General features: G+C 39.8%; 1 protein-coding gene across 1 annotated transcript in view; it reads right to left on the bottom strand.

Moving 5' to 3' along the window:
- Nucleotides 1-19,964, bottom strand: part of ZBTB20 (zinc finger and BTB domain containing 20) — a 670,053-nt gene that overhangs the window by 633,995 nt on the left and 16,094 nt on the right. The window lies entirely within an intron of this gene.

The following is a 19,964-nucleotide window of genomic DNA, read 5'->3' as shown; positions in this document are numbered from 1 at the left end:
CATCATGCGCACAAAATTTCCGTTGACTTAAATGAGAAGTAAGGCTGGAGGATCCGGAGATTAATGATACTTTGTACTTAACACACATATCCCCTTGCAGCCAAGGATCTCAAAGCATTTTTCAAAGGTAGATACAATTATTATTGCCCCAATTTTAGATGGGGAAGCTGAGGCACAGAGAGGTGAAGTGATCTGCCCAAGGCCCTGCTGTAAATCAGTGACATAGCTGAGATTAAAATCTAGCTCTCCTGGAGCCTAGTCTAATACTTTAATTACAAGGCAATACTACATCCCATGCTAAGTGTTTATTCTCCCACCAATATGTCTAAATCGTATTGCTCCTGAGTGGATGGCATAGTGGTTTAAATAGCAGGTCTTGAAACATCTAGACTCTCTAGATCCACAAATTTGAATCCTAGCAGCTGACTAGCTCTTCATGCTTCATACTGAGCCTACATAATTTTAACTAGTCTGTAGCTGGTGATTTTCACCTCCTTATGGTGACCGGTATATCCTTTTCTACTTAAATAGCAAGTGCTCCCTTTACAGAGTGATATACAGTAAATAGAGAGAGATTAAGCATGTTTTTCAGAGAGTTAATTTTTCAGAAACAACCTTCCCCACAAATCAACAAATGCTGTTCATATTTTAGTGGTGAGTGGCAGGGAAATATATACAATCGGAGAACTTAAAGATGGAAAAGATTCATTAGGGTCACCAATCCATCTCCTTAAGTAATACTGGGGCAAATTCACTGCTGGTATCAGTGAGGGAAACACTACTGAAGTCAATGAAATTACTCCACATTTATACAGGTGTCTCTGACATCAGAATTTGGCCCTAATAGGGGACTGGGCGTGAAGAGGCCTCTAATTATGGTTCTGCTGGCTATGGATGTGTCACTTCATCTCTGCCTCAGTTTCCCCATCTGTAAAATGCATCTAAGTAATAACTACTCTCCTCACAAAAGAGCTGTGAGGATCAATTTATTAACATTTGTAAATGGCTTTGGCCTTCAGAGGAAGATAGAAGGACAAAGTATCATTATCATTATGAGGAAGAATATAGAAGCTAAGTTCAGGAGATTTACTGATAAGCATGAGTTGACCTGTGTGAAACTCAGCATCTGAAATTCACTGGGATTTGTACACACCTTTACATTTCATATCACCTTGGTAGTCGCTGAGATTCAGATCCAAAAATACAGATAGAGATCCAATTCAGGACCTCAGAGATAAACAGCCCTTAATATTTGGGGGCAACTGGAATTGGATCCAGATCTGAGCTTCTTGGTTCACTCTCATCTAAGTACAGTGGATTCAAATCAGAAAAAAGATCTTAACCCCAATCATATTTTGGAGAAATTCAGACTTGGATCTGAACCAGAGAATCAGATCTGAGCCCTTCAACCTTAAGGAAGCTTAGATCCAAATTAAGGCCCTAGAATTGAAACTGAACCTCTTAAGCTTTGGGAAAGTTCAGATATGGCTCTGAACCAGAGAACTGGATCCAAACCCTCTCAGGTTGATGGAAGTTTAGATCTTAATCAGAACTAGATCAGAACTTACTGCATCTTTTTAGAATTTCAGATCTGTATCCAAATTGGAAAAACAGATCCAAGTTCCCTCAAGCACTCGGGAAGCTTGGATCTGGATAAGAACTGAAGAGCTGGATTTGATTCCCATCTAGCTTTGGGGATGTTCAGATCCTGGTCTGAAAAGGAGCCCCAGAAACAAACCAGGAAAATTTGAATGACGTTTGGATTTAGTTCTGAACCATAGTACCTGATCTGGACTCCCTCAAACTGTCAGGGAGTTTGGAGTCACATATAAGCCAGAGAGCCGGGTCCAAACTGTCTCAAGATATGAAAGAGACTGCATCTTGAGCTGAACTGGAACTGATCTTCCTAAACCTTTGCAAAATTCAGCTCTGCATCTGAGCCCCCTCAAACTGTAGGGAAGCTGAGATCCGGATTTCAACTTCCTAGCCTGGGATCCAAACTACCCCATCTTTCCAATCTGACACCTGCTGGGAATCTGGAAAAGTTCAGTTCTCGATCCAAACTCTGCAACACAGGCCCATCTCTACCAAATCTTAAAGCAAAAATCCACTAAAACTGTCCAGAGAAACCAGAGGAAGAATCAAGAAGAATCTGTTAGTTACCTTCCCCATGCACAGGCAATCTGGAAGCTTTCCCTGCAGGCAGAGGCAGCTAAGAGTATGTCTGAAATGGTGTCCCCGGGGGTGTAGGCAGTTGTGTGCCTCATGGTAATGGTGGTGGGTTGAAAGCAGAGACAGTTGGCAGATGTGGTGTGTCTCTCTCCCCTTTAGTAGAAATAGTTAGGAGATGTGGGGGGCCCTGTAAGCAGTGGCAACCGAGGAGACAAAGATTCAGACTTTGCAAAGCCCTGGGGCTAAAATCTGCTGCTATCACAACACCACACAGCCCTGTAAATTCTGTCCCCTCCAGCAAACCTAACATGAAGAAGGAGCAAGCTACCTTGATTCACTAGTGTTAATATCACAGTCATGATTCACATGCATCTGAGAACAGGCAAGGTCTCCCTCCCTGACCACTGAGATCTCAGCCTGACTGAGGTACAACATAGAAACCATGGGCCTGATTTTCCACTATCTTGTAACTCATGCAGCTGGCTATTTAAACCTATCCAGATGAGGTTGTAAAACACTACCAGAGGCATATGTGAATGGAGGATTTTGATTGGTGGTGTTTTGCATATGTATAAATGGTAGCACAAGATGCAAGGCTCTGGGAATCAGGCCCCATGACTCTGATATTAAGCTGATAGAGTGATAACTAGAAGACAGTAACAATCCTTTATGCTTGTGTGGTGGCTTCCATCAGAGGATCTCAAGATACTTTACAGACATTGCTTGATTTAGCCTTACAACCCTCCTGGGATATAGTGAAGTACTATTATTTCCATTTTAGAAAGGACAGAGAGTCAGATTCATCCTTGATGTAACATCATATGGTTTATGGAGGTTGAGACAAAAATATATTACATTCCACTTATAACATTAGGCATCTAAATCCATATTTCGGTACCTAAATAAAAAGAGGTTGATTTTCAGAGGTGCTGAGAACCAACGACTTCAAATGAAGAAAAGTGGGAGCTGCAGGTGCTGAGCACTTCTGAAAATCAGGCCATTTATTTTAGCTGTCCAACTTTAAGCCTAAAAGTTTGAAAATGCTGACCTAAGTCACCTAAAAAATCAGTGGCAAAGCTGTGAAAATAATCTGGAAGTCCTGACTTCCAGGCTGGTGCTCTAACCAGTACATAATGCTCTATCCTTCTCTCCTCCTTAATCTCTGTTGTCTTTCCCATCCAGGGCTGGGTTTTTGGGGGAATTGCAAACTAAGCAGCTGCAGGAGGATGGCATCTCCAATAAAGCCTTAAAATTAATGAAATAATGACAGTCTCCTAAAGGTGGGTAAGGAATCACAGTGATGCGCACAGCAGGGGCCCCACCTACAGTTCTTCGAAGGAGCTGCAGAAGTCCTAAGAACATGCTGATCTTTGTTAGTAAGGGAAGATTGGGCGAACCACCAGAACTGACATTGCTGTGAAAGCTTCTTTGCCTGCAAGGGACAACGTTCTGCATGGCAGGCAGTTGGTGATGGAAAGAACATACTTTGGTGCCAAAGAATATGTTCTATGGTATGTTCCTCAGTTCTCTCTTTTTAAATCCCTTTTCTATTTCATACTCCCATGCTCACTGTCATGGTATGTTCGGACACCTCTTCTAAGCAGCAACAGTTGGAACATGCTAGAACTATGTCTAAAGGTATAATCCTGCTCCCATTTAAATCAATAGGAGTTTACCAGTTATTTTAACTGAAGCAGGATTGAACTCCAAGTGAGGACACTGATGCAGAGATATCAGCTCCATGAACTGTCTGGTTGTCTTGCTCATCCTTGTGATAGGTCAGAACACTTCTTTTTAATACGTCACACTGACAAACTGCAACGTCACCAGTGCATCCTGGTACTTCTCTGAAGCACTTTTTACCAGAATGCCCAGCATTGCTGCTGGGAATAGGAGCTTTTGGGCAATTTCCAAATGCAACTGACCCAGGGCATCCACAACACTTGGGATCTCATTTTGGCTGCTGTAGGCTACACTGCTTCAGCTGGTCCTGAGTGAAAGACCTCGTCCCAGGCATTGCAACCAACTAGTACAATTGCTTCTATGAGTTGACACAAGATGCTATACAAGGTGTTACAAGTTTGTTTGTTGCGGCACTCTTTCATTTAATACAGGCAAACCCTAGAAGCACTAAGAACAATATGTCTAAACCCTATTACTTCTAGTTAGCTCCTGCCACAGCATACCCAGGTCTCCTGGACTCCCAGGGTGCATCACACCATCCTGCTACCATACAGTCAGAACTGGTGATTCAATTGTCTCTATCGATGTCCTGCAGTGTGTGTGCAACTTTGTTCAAATGTAATGAGGAAGATGCCAATTAAAAAACCACAAGAGCCCTGCAGTTCAGTAGCCTGATTCAAATTAGATACCTGTATGAAGTGATTAAAAAATAGGTTTTCTAAACTTAAGGATAACAAGAGGACAGTGTGCTTAATTTATATCAGCAGGGGTCAACAAAAATGTAAAAGGACTATGCAAATACTTCTTATCCCTGCAGAACTGCTGTTGAAGATGCACTGAAGAGAGAAGGAGAGAATTACAATGTGCTTTTGGTGTGCTGCACAATGCACAGCATCTCAATAGCTCTCCCATCTCAGCAGTCATTACTGAAAGCCAGACCCACGTCAACAAAATAATACTTACTACTAATATAGCAGCTTTCATCCACAGATCTCACAATACATTACAGACACAAATGAATCTAACCTTTCTACTCCCTCAGTTAGGAGGGCTGTTATTATTCCCATTTTACAGACAGCAAAATGGAGGCAAAAAGAGCAAATTGCTCACTGAGAACAGAACTCAGATGTTGGACTCCCAGTCTCCGGGTCGGCTCTGGCATTTTTTGCCGCCCCAAGCAAAAAAAAAAAAAGAAACCCAATAACAAACCTGCGGGGCGACAGGAGCACGAAAGCAAAAAAAAAAAAAAGCAAACCATGAGCAAAGAAACAAACCGTGCAGGGCGGCCGGAGCATGAGTGCAGGGGGACTCCCGGTGCTGCAGATGGGCCCTGGGCAGCAGGGCGGAGGGTTGACGGAGCGGTGGGGGGGGAGCAAGAAGGGAGGCAGCCAGGGCTTCTACAGACCTGGCACCAGCTGGGGCAGACGGAGGACGCAGCCTGCTCCCAGCAGGACATTCCCTCCTCTGCGCCGCCGCCGCCCCCTACAGGGCGACTGGACCAGTGAACCAAAAAGAAAAAAACCTGTGAAGCAAAAAAAATAAAGGATTTGCGGGAATGCCACCCCTTAGAATCTGCTGCCCCAAGCACAAGCTTGCTCAGCTGGTGCCTGGAGCTGGCCCTGCCCAGTCCCATACTCAAACCATTAGAGTACACACCCTCTTTGTATCAGGAACAGGATCTCAATTAACCCAGTCCATTGACAAGAGCAGAGTCACAGCCTCTAAACTGTAGCTGACTTCTCCCAATATTATTTAATCAAGCGTCCTGACAAATATTATGGGCCAGATCCTAAACTGGGGAAAACTGACATCGTTCCGTTAACTTCAATAGTGCTATGCCAGTTGACACCAACCGAGGATCTGGATCCAAGTCATAATGTAGTATCACTGCATCATAACCCACATCCTATATGATGATCCTTTGCTATCATGTGACCTCACTGCATGATGACGGCATCCAAATGTCAGGATGATGTGTACATTTGCATCACCACTCTGAGGTGACATTGCTTCCCTAAAAAAAGATACTGTGTACTGTTATGACAGCGAGTTGTGACACAAAATCACTGAAAGCTAGTTTACATTAGGGAGTTTTGCACCTGTGTAGCTCTACCAATGCAAATCCCCACTGTTTCAACGGATGCCATGCATCTATGCTGGGGGTCTGCACCAGTAAACCTTACATCAGTGCAGAAAGCCCTAAGGTAGACAAACCCGGAGACATGACAAGTGGAGATGCAACTTCACAACAAAATGACACTTTACTACACTACCAGATCAGAGAACAATAAAATGAATAAGCTCTATTCCCTGCTCCTCAGCACTAAACACACACACATACATCTGGGGTCCTCAATTCTTTAATTTTTTTTTAAATAAATAAACCTCCTCAGTCCCTTTATTGTGCTACAATTATTGGCACCTAGTAAAGCCCATAGCTCCACTATCTAACTATGCATCTGTTTTTTCTGCCCATCCACTAACTTCATGGGGTGCTGGACATTACCTTTATTTGCACCAGTGGACAATTCATGACCGATTTAGCTGTTCGGCTACTGTATAAGACCCACTCCCACGCAGTACAGTTACAACGCAATAGGATCCTGTTACATAGCCTAGTCCATTGTGCAAGGCACCCTCAGTTATATAATTATATGGTTCCCAAAGGTTACCTATAATTGAATTATAGGGTGCCTCGTGGCATGTTCAGGCAACATTTAAAGATATGAAATTTGAGCAGTCCTCTTGCCATCTGGAACAAGAACGAGACACCCCATGATTCAATTATAAATACCCTCTGGGAGGCACAGAATTAGACTATGAAGTGGTTTTACAAACTAAAAATATTCTATTTTTTAAAAGGAAAAACATTGTAATGAACTGGTCAGTACGTGCATTGACCACTGTCTTCTACTAGCTAGAACTGGAATTGCTTAACTTTGCGTCAGAGGTTCTATACTACTATGAGAGATTCTCCTTGGCTCAAGCAGTCGGGCCTGTGCAGCCTGTCCTTACTGTCACTAAGAGGTTTCAGGTGGCCATTGCATAGAACATAGTGAAAAACATGGACTCCTAATAGGTATAGAGTTATCATATTCTTACTGTATTCACATCAAATTATAATGAACACTACTCTCTATGGCAACTGCCTAATGAGTATGGGCCAACTCCTTCAGTGGAGCTGCACTAATTTGTAGCAGCTGAGGAACTGACTCTAAGTGTGCAAAAAAACAAGAGAGACACATCACTAGCAAAGGCTTTGAAGGCTAGGATTTTGATCCCCCTGGTGTAAGTGAGGGAGTTTTTTCTCACTAGTCTATGAGCCTACAACCAAGTCACATGAAAAACAGTTGGGCCAACATTTTCAAAAGTGGTCATTCTTTTGAGATATCAATTTCGAGACAACTAGGATCTGATTTTCAAAGGTGCTGAGCACCCACAATTCCAGCTGAAATCAATGAGAGCTGTGGGCGCTTACTATGTCAGAAAATCAGGCCCAGATATGTAGGTACCCAAAATTATGGGCTTCTTTTGAAAAAAACGACTCTGATGTGGGTCAGAACAAGGAAAGAAAAATAAATACATTCACTTTTTTTTTTTTAACCATTTCACAGAGTACATACAAAAATATCTATGCAGAAAGGAGAACTTGGCAACAAAAGGCAGTACTGCCAACTCCAAGCATTCAAAATCCATGAGTCAGGCCCCCAAATCATGAGACTAAAAATTATTGGACTTCTGGGTTTTGAAACTTGGGTCAAGTTTTCATACTTTAGTATAGAACTAGGAGGACTAGAAAGTTACCTTTTACTAAAGTGAGTGCTCACATGTTCACTTGATCCCAGGAGCTAGGGCTTTAAGAAAAACATCAAATATCTGGGAATGGCTGAGCCATTACACACATTGAATCTATTTTCCCCACCTTAAGTATCTTGTCAAACTGTCTTAAATGGGCTATCTTGATTATCGCTACAAAAGTTTTTCTCCTGCTGACAACAGTTCATCTTAATTAATTAGCCTCTTAGAGTTGGTTGGGCAACTCCCACCTTTTCATGTTCTCTGTATGCATATATATCTCCTCACTATATGTTCCATTTTATGCATCCGATGAAGTGGTCTGTAGCCCACAAAAGCTTATGCTCAAATAAATTTGTTAGTCTCTAAGGTGCCACAAGTATTCCTGTTCTTTTTGTGGATACAGACTAACATGGCTCCTACTCTGAAACCTATCAAATATCATGAGACTTGAGATAAATCAGGAGAGTTGATGACAATAGTGAAAAGGAGCAATATTGGGCCCCACTACGATGCTGATTGCTGCCCCATATAAATCCCTGAGCTGTCCAGGAAATAATTTTCCCAAGCACAGGCACTGTGTAAGCCTGCCATATGAAACGTAGCCCTGATGATTGGGCAGGCCTGCAGCATGCAGCCATAAGGTAACCTGTAATCAGGAAGTCACAAACATGGCATAGTCACCTTTTTCCTCACCTCTAGGAGGTACAGCACAAAATTACATCCAAGCTGCACAAAAATATCCAGAGCTCTGCTTCTGCTGTTCCTTGGCAGATCAAACACTGCAAAGGGTGCTGTGGCCAGTAACAGTGCAGAGCACAGAAAGTTAACTAATAAAACTATCAAAAAAGCTTTTGTATTATTATTCTGAGGAATCCACTCCAGCAATTGAATTAGAGACCTCTGTATCCAAAAGCACTGAACCAGCTTATGAAGAATTCACTGTTTCACTAGTAAGGCAACAAATTAAGGGCCAAATCTTAATCATCTGTTTCATACTTCATGGGACTTTGTGTGTGTAGGTGAGCAGGATTTAGCCCTGATGATCCTTAAAGCGTCTAGTCACAAGAACACACTAGTGAAGAAGCAACAGATAAATGCATTAAAGCAAAGGGTTGTCCTTGATTGAATATTCTTTGATTTTATATAAACATAAGATCTCATGCCTGATCTCAACGAAAAACGCAGCAAGACTGGTTCCAATTAGAATGTAGTTCTTTGCCTGGAGGTGAATATTTTTGGATGGTTTGAACACAGTTTGTTCAGCTGTTTTACAGTATGCATTTGGAGGTGCGTTTTTAAAAAAACTAAATATTAATTGAAATTCTCTTTGGTGGAGAGAGAGAGGAAGTGTGGTTTTTATTATTAAAAGCCATGCAAATTAAAAGCAAAAGACTATGTTAATTCAGATTTCAACTACACAAGAGTCAGAGTTAAAAGGGCCAATTCTGTAAAAATCAGAGGAAGCTCCACTGAAGTCAGTAGAGTTATATCACTGTAAACCTGGCCTAAGTGAGATTACAACCAAGGTTCCTAGAGAAAACTCTTCCCCTTTGCATACATTTATTACTACAAGGTCTTTCATACAGGAGCATACAACACAGGTTAAGGTGTCATAGTGTTTGCAAAATGACACGATGGAAAAGAACTACACTATGTTTTATACTGCTCTTCCAGTCAGGCTTTGCAAATACACTCAGTTGTAAACATACTGGTGTGTACAACAGCATTTTTTATAACTGCATAAATGATCTATGATCATGTAATAAGAGACCCCCATTGTAATGCCTATGGAATTAAGCACAATTAAGGTTGCAATTGCTGGGGGAACTTTAACTTAATTTCTTGACTTTCGTCATTTAAAATATCAACTATAACGTTGCATTCTTTTTTTTCGCTTTTAATTTGTTTAATTTCCAGATTTCTCCTGCTTTGAGGGCACGCTGGAAGCATTTGATAGATCGATTTCCTTCAATAATAGATCGATAAAAGGCGTTTTATATTAACTGCTACATTGCCAGCCTCCTATTCCACCTGCTGAGTTTTACTGCAGTTTACAGTGAAGTCAATACAACATCAGGATATAACTCATATATCTGACATCAGTGTGCAATAACTACATATACCTGCTACATTAGGTAGCAGAATGTAGGTTAAGGACATAACTCAAAATAATTTGTATAGTTGCCTGAGAATTAATGGACATCACCTCTACCACACTATCCTAGCCTCACAGATTTGAGGATCATAAATAGAATAGACCTCAGGACTTTCAGTTTAAAAAACAACAGTGCTCCCACTTGAGCTAAAGGAAAGTCTCCATTAGCTGCACAAGTATTAAGGCTTATATCCTCCGTGTGCAGCCAAGAGATGGAGACAAAAATCTCACCCATTTCTTCAGGTCTGATATTCTCTCGAATAAAGGATACAAGTACCACACATATATTCCAACCTATACAACACATAGCCACAAGTTAGGGAAAACTCATGCCAAACTCTGGGATTCCCCAGTCTTCAAATAAACAAATAAATAATGCACACCAATGAAACACAAGTTGTAACACACAAAGACATGAGAAAGTGTTGCTTATCTATCTGAAATACCATAAACTCTCACTGCAAATAAGTGTATCAATAAGAATTTTTCATGTTATCCATTCACTATTTAAAACAGACACAGGAAAGGGGAGTCCAGGGGTCACTGGACAAAATTAAGGGGTGATACATTCTGAAACTCCACTCTTAATCCAAGCTGCAACCAGTCATGATGCGAAAATGTGATCACACTTGTAAAAATCTTCATAAATATAATCATCCCTTTTCTTTCTTGTGTTCTTTGATTAACAGTGAAATAGTCAGTAATTATGACATTTATATGATCACCATTAGACTTCAGAGTTAATGGCCCAGTTCACACCTCCCAGACCTATAATTTCAAGCTGTCTGCAGACAGCACAGCAACAGTTCACATCCAGTTCATGCTTTAAAGTTTATATTTGTGGCCATAAGGGCTAGAGGCTTACTATTTTCTAAATCACAGCTTTAATTTTAGAGCACAAAATGGCAGCCCCCAAGCAAAAGCACTAGCTCACCAAGCTGCCAAGAGTCAGCCCCGTCTGTCCTCTGCCATAAAAAAGCAAGGAAAAGACTTACAAGCTCTCAGTGCTATTTGCAAGGCTCAAGCTCACCCATCTTCACCTACAACAGGTGTTCCCTTCAGTTCAACAAGGCTCATTGATTAAAACAGCTCAAGACTTACAAATTTTCAAATCCATTTTCTTCCATTAACTTTAATGGAAGATAGCTGTCTAAATCCCAGAGATGGCTTTGCAAATCTCTGCTATTGTGCTTAAAGAAACATATGAGATGCAAATATTTTGTACATCACAGGAGAAGGAAGCAGAAAACATTCCTATGAAAATTGATGGGTTAGATCAAAGAATGAAATCTATCAAAGAAACAGATGGACAGAATGGGAAGTAAAATAAGGAAGAAGAGCATAAGCTAAGTAGCTCTCCTCAAGAAGCATGAAATAACTTCCCTTAAGGGTGTATAAGAATACGTTTCCAGTCTTTCTAACTGAAGCTAACAGGAGTCTGGATTAAAAATGTGACATTACTGAGAACAGAAGGCGTACTAAGGGTCCCAGAAAACAGTCTGTAAAAATTGGTGAGCAAATTATTATTGCCTTAACTACCCAATATCATGTGTCTGTGGCCACAAATGACTTCACCACTGCCATTACATCTCCACTGCAGGACTTCATAGCTGTACAGGGGACAGAACTCAGGATCCTTTGACTCCAAAAAGTATAGCCCACACTACTTGAACAAAGGTGCCACATGCACACTATCTTATTATCAATGAAAGAGAGCCAAGAAGAGTAATAGGCAACTGGAAGAATTTACAGGAACTGATGGCAGATGAGAATGGAAGTAGTCAAACACTAAAGGCAGCAAGATTGGTGCAAATTTGGATAACATAAAACATTTCTCTTTCTAAGATGGAACCCTCTGATGCACAGTAGGTATAAGAAGATGCAATTTAAAAAATCCCTAATAAAAGACGGGATTGATGAGATGGTGCAATGCCAGGCAAAACTGCAATACATTTATTCTGTTATATCAGATTTGCACCTAACCTGCTAACAAGAATGCAAACTGCCTAGAAGTATTGCAAGTCTAGACAACACAATTATTCCAGAATGCTTCTCTACAATCTGATGGTCCAAAAGGGATGTAACTGTAACTGTAAAAGTAGTGATAAATTATTGCATTTTTGTTGCTGTTATTTGTAGCCAGTTCAGCAAGGAATGTGACATACATTTTATTTAAGATATATTTTCATATATAACAACAACCCAAATGGGATTATTGCAAATTTTCTTTTTTTAATGCTTGTCACTCTGAAGCATTGATAGGAATATAACATATATTGAAAAGCATTTTGATACTAGAAATATTTGACTCCAATTTTAATCTGAGTGAAAAAAAAATAACCATTCTAAAAAGTTAATAGAGAAATGATGAGAACATCAAGATATCTGTTCCTTTTAGGAAACAGTAAGAAATGTATCAAATTGCATAGCAGCCTATCTGGGAAAGAATGGTGTCACTGATGATTGGAGAGAGGGATATGGATAGTGAACAGAACCATTTGTCACTGGATGTTGTGGATAGTCTAATTGGTGTCGATGTGAACAGGTATGACTGCTTGGTTTTCAAAGATCTAGAAACTTCTGGCTCATGACAAGGTGTCATAAACAGATAGTTAAGGGTTAATAGAACAGGAGTACTTCATGTCTCTTTTGACTGTAAAGGGTTAACAAGATCAGTGAGCCTGGCTGCCACCTGACCAGAGGACCAGTCAGGGGACAGGATACGTTCAAATCTTGAAGGAGGGAAGTTTTTGTGTGCACTGTTAGTGTTTGGTTGTTGTTCTCTCTGGGTTCTGAGAGTGACCAGACGTGCAACCAGGTTTATCTCCAATCTCCCTGATACAGGTTCTTATAGATTCAAAATAGTAAGTACTAGGTGATAAGGCGAGTTAGGCTTATGTTTGTTTTCTTTATTTGCAAATGTGTATTTGGCTGGAAGGAGTTCAAATGTGTATTTGGCTGGAAGGATTTTAATTTGTACTTGTATACTTAGGCTGGGAGAGTATTCCCAGTGTCTATAGCTGAAAGACCCTGTACCTATTCCATTTTAAATTTACAAAGATAATTTTTACTGTTTTTTCTTTCTTTAATTAAAAGCTTTTCTTGTTTAAGAACCTGATTGTTTTTTTTTCTGGTGTGAGACCCCAGGGGACGGGGTCTGAATTCACCAAGGAATTGGTGGGAAGAAAGGAGGGAAGGGGGAGAGAAAGGTTAATTTCTCTCTGTGTTAGGATTACTTTCTCTCTCAGGGAGAGTCTGGGAGGGGGATTGAGAAGGAGGGGGGAAGGTGAATTTTCCTCTCTGTTTAAGATTCAAGAAGTTTGAATCACAGTGATCTTCCAGGGTAACCCAGGGAGGGGAAGCCTGGGAGAGGCAATGGTGGGGGAAAGGGTTTACTTTCCTTGTGTTAAGATCCAGAGGGTCTGAGTCTTGGGGGTCCCCGGGCAAGGTTTTGGGGGAACCAGAGTGTACCAGGCACTGGAATTAATGGTTGGTGGCAGCGCTACAGGTTCTAAGCTGGTAATTAAGCTTAGAGGAATTCATGCTGGTACCCCATCTTTTGGACGCTAATGTTCAGAGTGCGGAATTATACCATGACACAAGGGCATTTGATAGTGAGGTTGTATAGAAAGCTGGCTAGCTCATCTCACCCTTCATTCTTTACAGCACTGAATTCACTATATAGTTGTTTCTCGTTCTAACTGTAGTCAATAAGAAAGATTCTGATCAATGCTACAAACTGCGTTCAGGGATTAAAGATTACCAAACGTCAGTGTACGGAACTGACTCATCATGTTTAAAGTTGAATGAAGTGAGAGGAAACAAGTTTCTGAATGGATTGACATAACGAAAAGAGATAATTCTTGTAAAGTAACATGTAAACATTGTCAAGCAGTGTTAATAAGCAAGATAGGACAGATTTATGCCCATCTCAAAAAGTACAGAAAATTTTGCTTCTTCAGATCCTCGAAGATCGGATGTACCTTTGATGAGTTTGATGATCCCGAAAGTGATTTTCAGTGCCATCGTCATCATTGAAATGTAGCTGCAATGTCAATTTAAGTCCAATGCTCCTACTAACTTTTCAACATCAGCTATCTTAGTTTGCCTTCAACACCCCAAAAACTGCAAAGATCAGTAAGTGATTATGCTATAAAAACAATTGGAACTTGAAAAGAAAGATGCAATCTTCTTTTATATGAACATTGTCTTCAATGGAGCAATCTAAAAAACTGACTGAAACACTCCATTCAGACAGCATTCAACTTGGAGGTCCACTACTAGATGCCCCAAGTGCAACAATTAGGGGGTGGGGAGGGGAAATGAATGGAAGAACTAAAAGAACCAACAGTGACATTAATGCAAGATGGCTAGATGAACAAAAGAAATTACCTAATAATGGCTAAAGCATCCACACAGGAAAATGTCTTATTTCATAACACTGAATTCTACGTCAAAAATTAAAAGCACAAATATTGTTATGAAGTTGCTAAAGACACGATCCAAGAACGCAGAGAAAAGCATGACAAGGAGATCCTTGCTATTTGCTCAGACAACAGAAATAAGATGAAAAAGAAGAGAGAATTTCTCAAGTGCAATCTTCTAGACTTTTGATGTTCCCCACTGTATTTCAACATCATTGAGAGAGAAAAAACTCTTGAGTCATAAATTACATTGTGGAAGTTCAAAAATTCTTCAGAAACCACCATCTACTTAACTGACTGAGCAAAAAGAGGAGACTGATGCCCACATTCCCCAGTAACAACTCTCAGGAAGATGTGCCTCTACGTTTGCATCAAGTTACAAGTACAAGAAATTTTGCACTGACAACAAGGAGGATTTTGATCAAAACTTAGCCTGCATGATATACAGCAAGAAACTTTAAATAGAGGCACTACATTTACAAAAGACTTAAATTACAGGCCAATGACACCATGGTTGGAACCTTAGTGGAAGTGTGGTTTGATCTAATTAACAAAGAACTAAAACCACAGAAGGACAAAATAAAAAGTTATTCAGTGGCCCCTTGGAATCTTTGGAATCTTTCAATTTCTTAGCTGACATGACTGATCCCAACCAGAAAGGTAAGGGGTAAAACCCGGAAAAAGATGAAGATATTGATCAAACATATTCCTTACTTTTCTTGTACCCTGAAAAACTAAATCTACCCTAAATCTCTGTTTACCAAGTAGGTTATGTCACAGTGTATTTAATCAAAATGGTGGGAGAATATGGACGTTAAATCACAGAAGACAGGACAACTGAATTCAGAATCGTTGGTTTTTAAATCACCTGCACTTCTGTTCAACCAACTCAGCATCACTTTTACATATTTTTAGTCTGTTCAGATTGACTTGACTAGGTGGTAAAAGCAAATAAGTCACCAAAAGTGCACTAGTGCGTAAAGCTAGATACAAAAGAGTGACAGGCCTAGTTAGTAGGCTGAGGATTTCATTAGTCCGTTCTTGTGTCTTACTTACAGAATTGCAAACTTTTCATTTTGGACAATATAGTCCTTTTTGTGTTTCATGAGTAAATATACTTATGAAATGAATGGATAGTGTTTCATTTCATTAAATCTTTATGGTTTTTTGAGGGGTTTTTCAATTTTAAGTAGTTTTTTTCCCCCCCAGGCTGAGAAAAAGATCAGAACCCCCTTTTGCTCTCCTCCCAGTGGAGGACAGGTATTTCACCTAAACAACTGTGAAAATGTGTTAGCCAGTCCAATGTCTTGTGGAAGTAGCAAGACCCAAATCCTCAAAGGTATTTAGGTGCCTAACTCCCATTGATTTCAATGGCAGTTAGGAGCCTAAACACCTTTGGGGATCTGGGCCTAAAAAACTTTCATTTATTTAGTAGTAAAAGCTGGGCTTAAAATTACTTTTTTAATTGAGAAAAATATATAACAGAGAGTTTGTAATTTCTGTAGAATTTCAAATCAAACCCAGGATTATATACATCTTTGGTAAGTTGTGTATCATTGCTAATTTTGCAATGTAAAAAATAAAATAAATGAAAAAAGAAAGTGATGTAGATTGATTTGTATATCTATTAATATTATATATGAAAAGAAAAAGAAGAAAAGGACAATAAACACTATGTAATCCAGTTTTGATGAAGGCTGGACAATTTGGAGACCAATAAAGTGAGTCACAGGGACTGACTCAGCATGACAACATGAGCTCATTCTTGCATTTTGACTGAAGGAAACAAACAGTCAATGGGCTTCATTCTTTCTTTAAAAAATAAAAAAAATCACTGAAATATTTCCACCATATTATTCTCCTTTCTCATGTCTCCCCTTGGGTCCTGTTGTGTCTCCAGTGCATACTGAATTTACTAACTGCCACACAATTCAGCTAGCATTAGATCCAACACACACTCAACCTTGGGATGTGACATACTATAAAATTAACTCAAAGAAGTGGAATCTCATTCCACTTTTAAGTCTCTCCATATTTATATTTCACATGTAGTGTTTGCTAGGCCACTCACAGATGGACTGCAAGACATCTCAGCACATGGGGGACTTTTGAAAAGTCTACTATGTCTTTGCCTGCACCTAGTCTCCCCAACATGGGAGATTTTGTACTCCAAGTATTAACAATATGATATATTTGCTGCCTCTTAAATCCACAGTATTGCCTACTCATGGATTTGGCAATTGTATGATGGCTGAATTTATCTAAAAAGCTAGAATTATAGCTAGAATTCTTCTGTCCTAGTTTGTTTCTAGGAGCTTGAATCTACAAGATGCTGGGCACCTCCCTGAGAGGGACTGAATTGTCTCAACTCCCAGTGAAATCAGTGGCAGCAGAAGGGGCACAGCTCCTCAGGCAGTGCTCAGGACCTTTCAAAACGAGGCACCAAGGTTATTTAGGCTAGTGTAACTAATACATGCCCGAGTTCTCTGATGGATGGGATCACATGAGAATTTTGTCTGAATATTGTATTCTCTCCAACACGTATGCATGGCATCTGCAGAGCAACATTCTGCAGATGCATTTGTAGGTCCATAAGCCATTTCAAAGCCCCCTCTGTGACATTCTGGATATCATCCAATTCACCTTTGAATATATATCTGGGGCACTGCTTTATGATGTATTCTATGTTTGGATGTTCTCATTGCAGTCACACAAAGGGATCTTTGATTTTCTATTTGTTCATCACATAGCTGAAAATTCCATGGCTCAATGCGGTCCAAAGTCTTTGTGGCAGGTCGAAACCTGCGGGGTAAAGGGGGGTGGTTTGTTGTGTCAGTAATAGTGTGCTTGTTTGGAACAGTAGATGAAGTCCAGACACTTTGCCATTCCCTGGCTGGATCCAGAGACATGAGGCAGTCACATGTGGTCCATTGTAGTTTTTGAGATTTCAGGTGTTGTTGGAGTATGTTATCCATAACCTTCCACATGGGAAGTTCTCGGTAGTCATCAGCACTTTTAAGTTCTCGTATTGTGGATATATCTCACTAGATAGCTGGATATTCGATGTTTGCTAATACAGAAAGCCATGGTAGAGGTATTGATTTTAAAGTTCCTGTGACATTTGCATGGTTTGATTCAGCTGTCTAGCCACAAGTTGGGTATGGCAGCTTCTTGTCCACTCCAGTTTATGTGACTGTACAATGAGTATACAGGGCCAAGAACGATGTTCACAGCATCCCTGGCTTGTCCCCGCTAGCTTCTGAATTATGTTGATTCAAGACTTTGCTTTGGAGGCTTTCTTGAAATGGTCATGAAAGGTCAGTCTGTGGTCAAGGATGACATCAAGATATGTTGGCTTTGGGTCATAATGCACCCTTTCACCACAAAAATCGACAGAGTGATATGTGCAATTCTGTTGTCAAGGTGGAAAACAGAGACTACTCGTTTGCTTGGATTTGGTCTCAGCTCACACTTTTGGAAGTACTCCTCCATGATTTTAGGGTCAGACATAAGAGTTACTTCAAGTTCTTTAAAGCTACAGGCCTGAGTTGTGAGTGTCAAATCATCAGCATACACAAACTTCTGTGCTATCATTTCAGGTATATTGCTCATGTATACGTTGAAGAGTGTTGGAGTAAGTACAGAGCCCTGTGTTACTCCACTATTCAAAGTCTACAGCTTGCTGGTTTTACCTCCAATGTATATGTGCATCCTTAAAGCTGCCAAGCATACAGAAGATCACTTTGGCCAGTTTCAGTAGCAGACCATCCTTCCAGACTGTGTCACATGCCGCTGAGAGATTGATGAAAGTGGTACCGGTTTTGAGTTTTCACTGGAATCCAGCCTCAGTGTTTGTAGTAAGGGTGAGGACCAGGCTGCAGCAACTTCTGTGCAGTCAAAAACCAATTTGCTCGCAGGGTATGCTTGCGTCCTCAGTGAGCCCATTATTATTATTAAAATGTAGAACTGTCTCAGGGGGAAGCTTATCTGTTGCAGAAATATTATAAAATGCACAATACTACAAATTGCAAAACTTGTTTGTGGTTGTTTTCCTCCAACATTGCCAACTCTCACAATTTTATTATAGAATATTCAGTGTTTTTTTCTTAAAGCCCCGTCTCCTGAAGCCCTGCAGATATGTGACAATCTCAGCTTTCTTTTCAAAACAAATTCTGATACTCTTTAACATTTTACTGGATACAAATTGTAATGTGCTACAATACTGAAAACAGTTTTTTTTAAATGAACTCAAAAGTAACATGAAAGGTTCATATTTGTTTAGGCAGCTAAAACATCGCCTGTTACTATAACCTTTGTAAAAGTATCTTTTGCCAAATGCAACTACCCACATCAAAAATTATCATGCAAGGAGGGAGAAGGCCCTAGTAGTTAGAATACAAGACAGGGAATCAGGAGATCTGTGTTTTATTCCTGACATTAACTTAACTGTGTGACCTTGGGCAATTCACATAACCTCTTTAAATCTCAGTTTATCTAACAGTACAAGGGGGCTATTTCCCTATTTCACAGAGATGCTGTATGACTTCATTAATTAATGCTCATAAAGCACTCAGATCTCCATATGAAAGGTGCCAGAGAAGATCAAAGCACTATTAATCTCAGGTGCTAAAATATGACCCCGCTCTTGTGTGAAACAAGCACTAAAATACCTGCAATTTCCATGACAGTCAATATTCCCAGTACAGTTCCCAAATGATGAGAGCTAGCCAAAGAAAATAAATGTCTGGTCATCAGACTAAAAAGAGACACAGTTTTACTAGTCCCAATCTAAATGGTAGAGATAATCAAAAAGAGAATATCAGTGTCCACAATGAAGAGAGTTATGAAAGAAATTAATAATTATTATGGTATTCGCTGTAGGAATGCAATTGCATGGGCCAATTCTACATGACTCTTATGATGCCTGAGGTCAAATATGTTAAGTTTGAAATAAACTTTAATCTGCTCTAACCTAACATTGTATAAAAAGTTTCACATAAGTTCCATAATTCTGCCCAAAATAACAACCCACTCCTCCGTACTAAGTGTGTGTGGTCTGATACGCCAGGCTGAAAATAGATTTTGATGCCTTTCTTTTTTTAACTGGTGTTATAGAAAAATTTTATACACAGCTTAAAAGATAAAATTTGATATTGTAGATAACCAATATATTTTTAAGATTACTTGGTGCAACTTTTTCAAAGTAATCACTCTTCCAAATAAACCCAGCAATGTTTATGGAAATAAAGAAACAAATAACAATTTTAGGTAGCATACCACAGTCAAATAAATTGTGTTTTCTAATAAAACAAACTGACAGAAACACTAATAGAACTTAACCCATGGTTAGGAAGAACAAAAGGCTCAGAACTTTCACTTCCAAAGTCACAGAGTTCTGCTACTTGAGCTAAAGAATTATCTTCATTAGTCAACTTTACTATTAACCAACCAATCAAATAGTCCCTTTAGAAAGTAAATTCCCTAGGACCAGAGACTATGGGTTGAATTCTTAAAAATGCTCAGCACTGGCCTAAATCCATTCCCAAAGGAGTAAAATTCCCATTGGTTTCAACAGGAGCAGAACTGGACCAACGTTAAGCCCTTTCGAAAATCCCACCCTTTGCAGTTATTTATTTCTATGAAATACTTAACAATGTTTTGGGTACTCAAAAATAAATAGTAGCATAAAGATGTAAGAAATGTTCCAGATTGTACCTGAAATCTTTCAATGA

This window comes from Gopherus flavomarginatus, chromosome 1 (assembly GCF_025201925.1).
Source record: "Gopherus flavomarginatus isolate rGopFla2 chromosome 1, rGopFla2.mat.asm, whole genome shotgun sequence".
NCBI lineage: Eukaryota > Metazoa > Chordata > Testudines > Testudinidae > Gopherus > Gopherus flavomarginatus.
The sequence above is the reverse complement of the archived record's forward strand: the minus strand, read 5'-3'. Positions and strand labels throughout refer to the sequence as shown.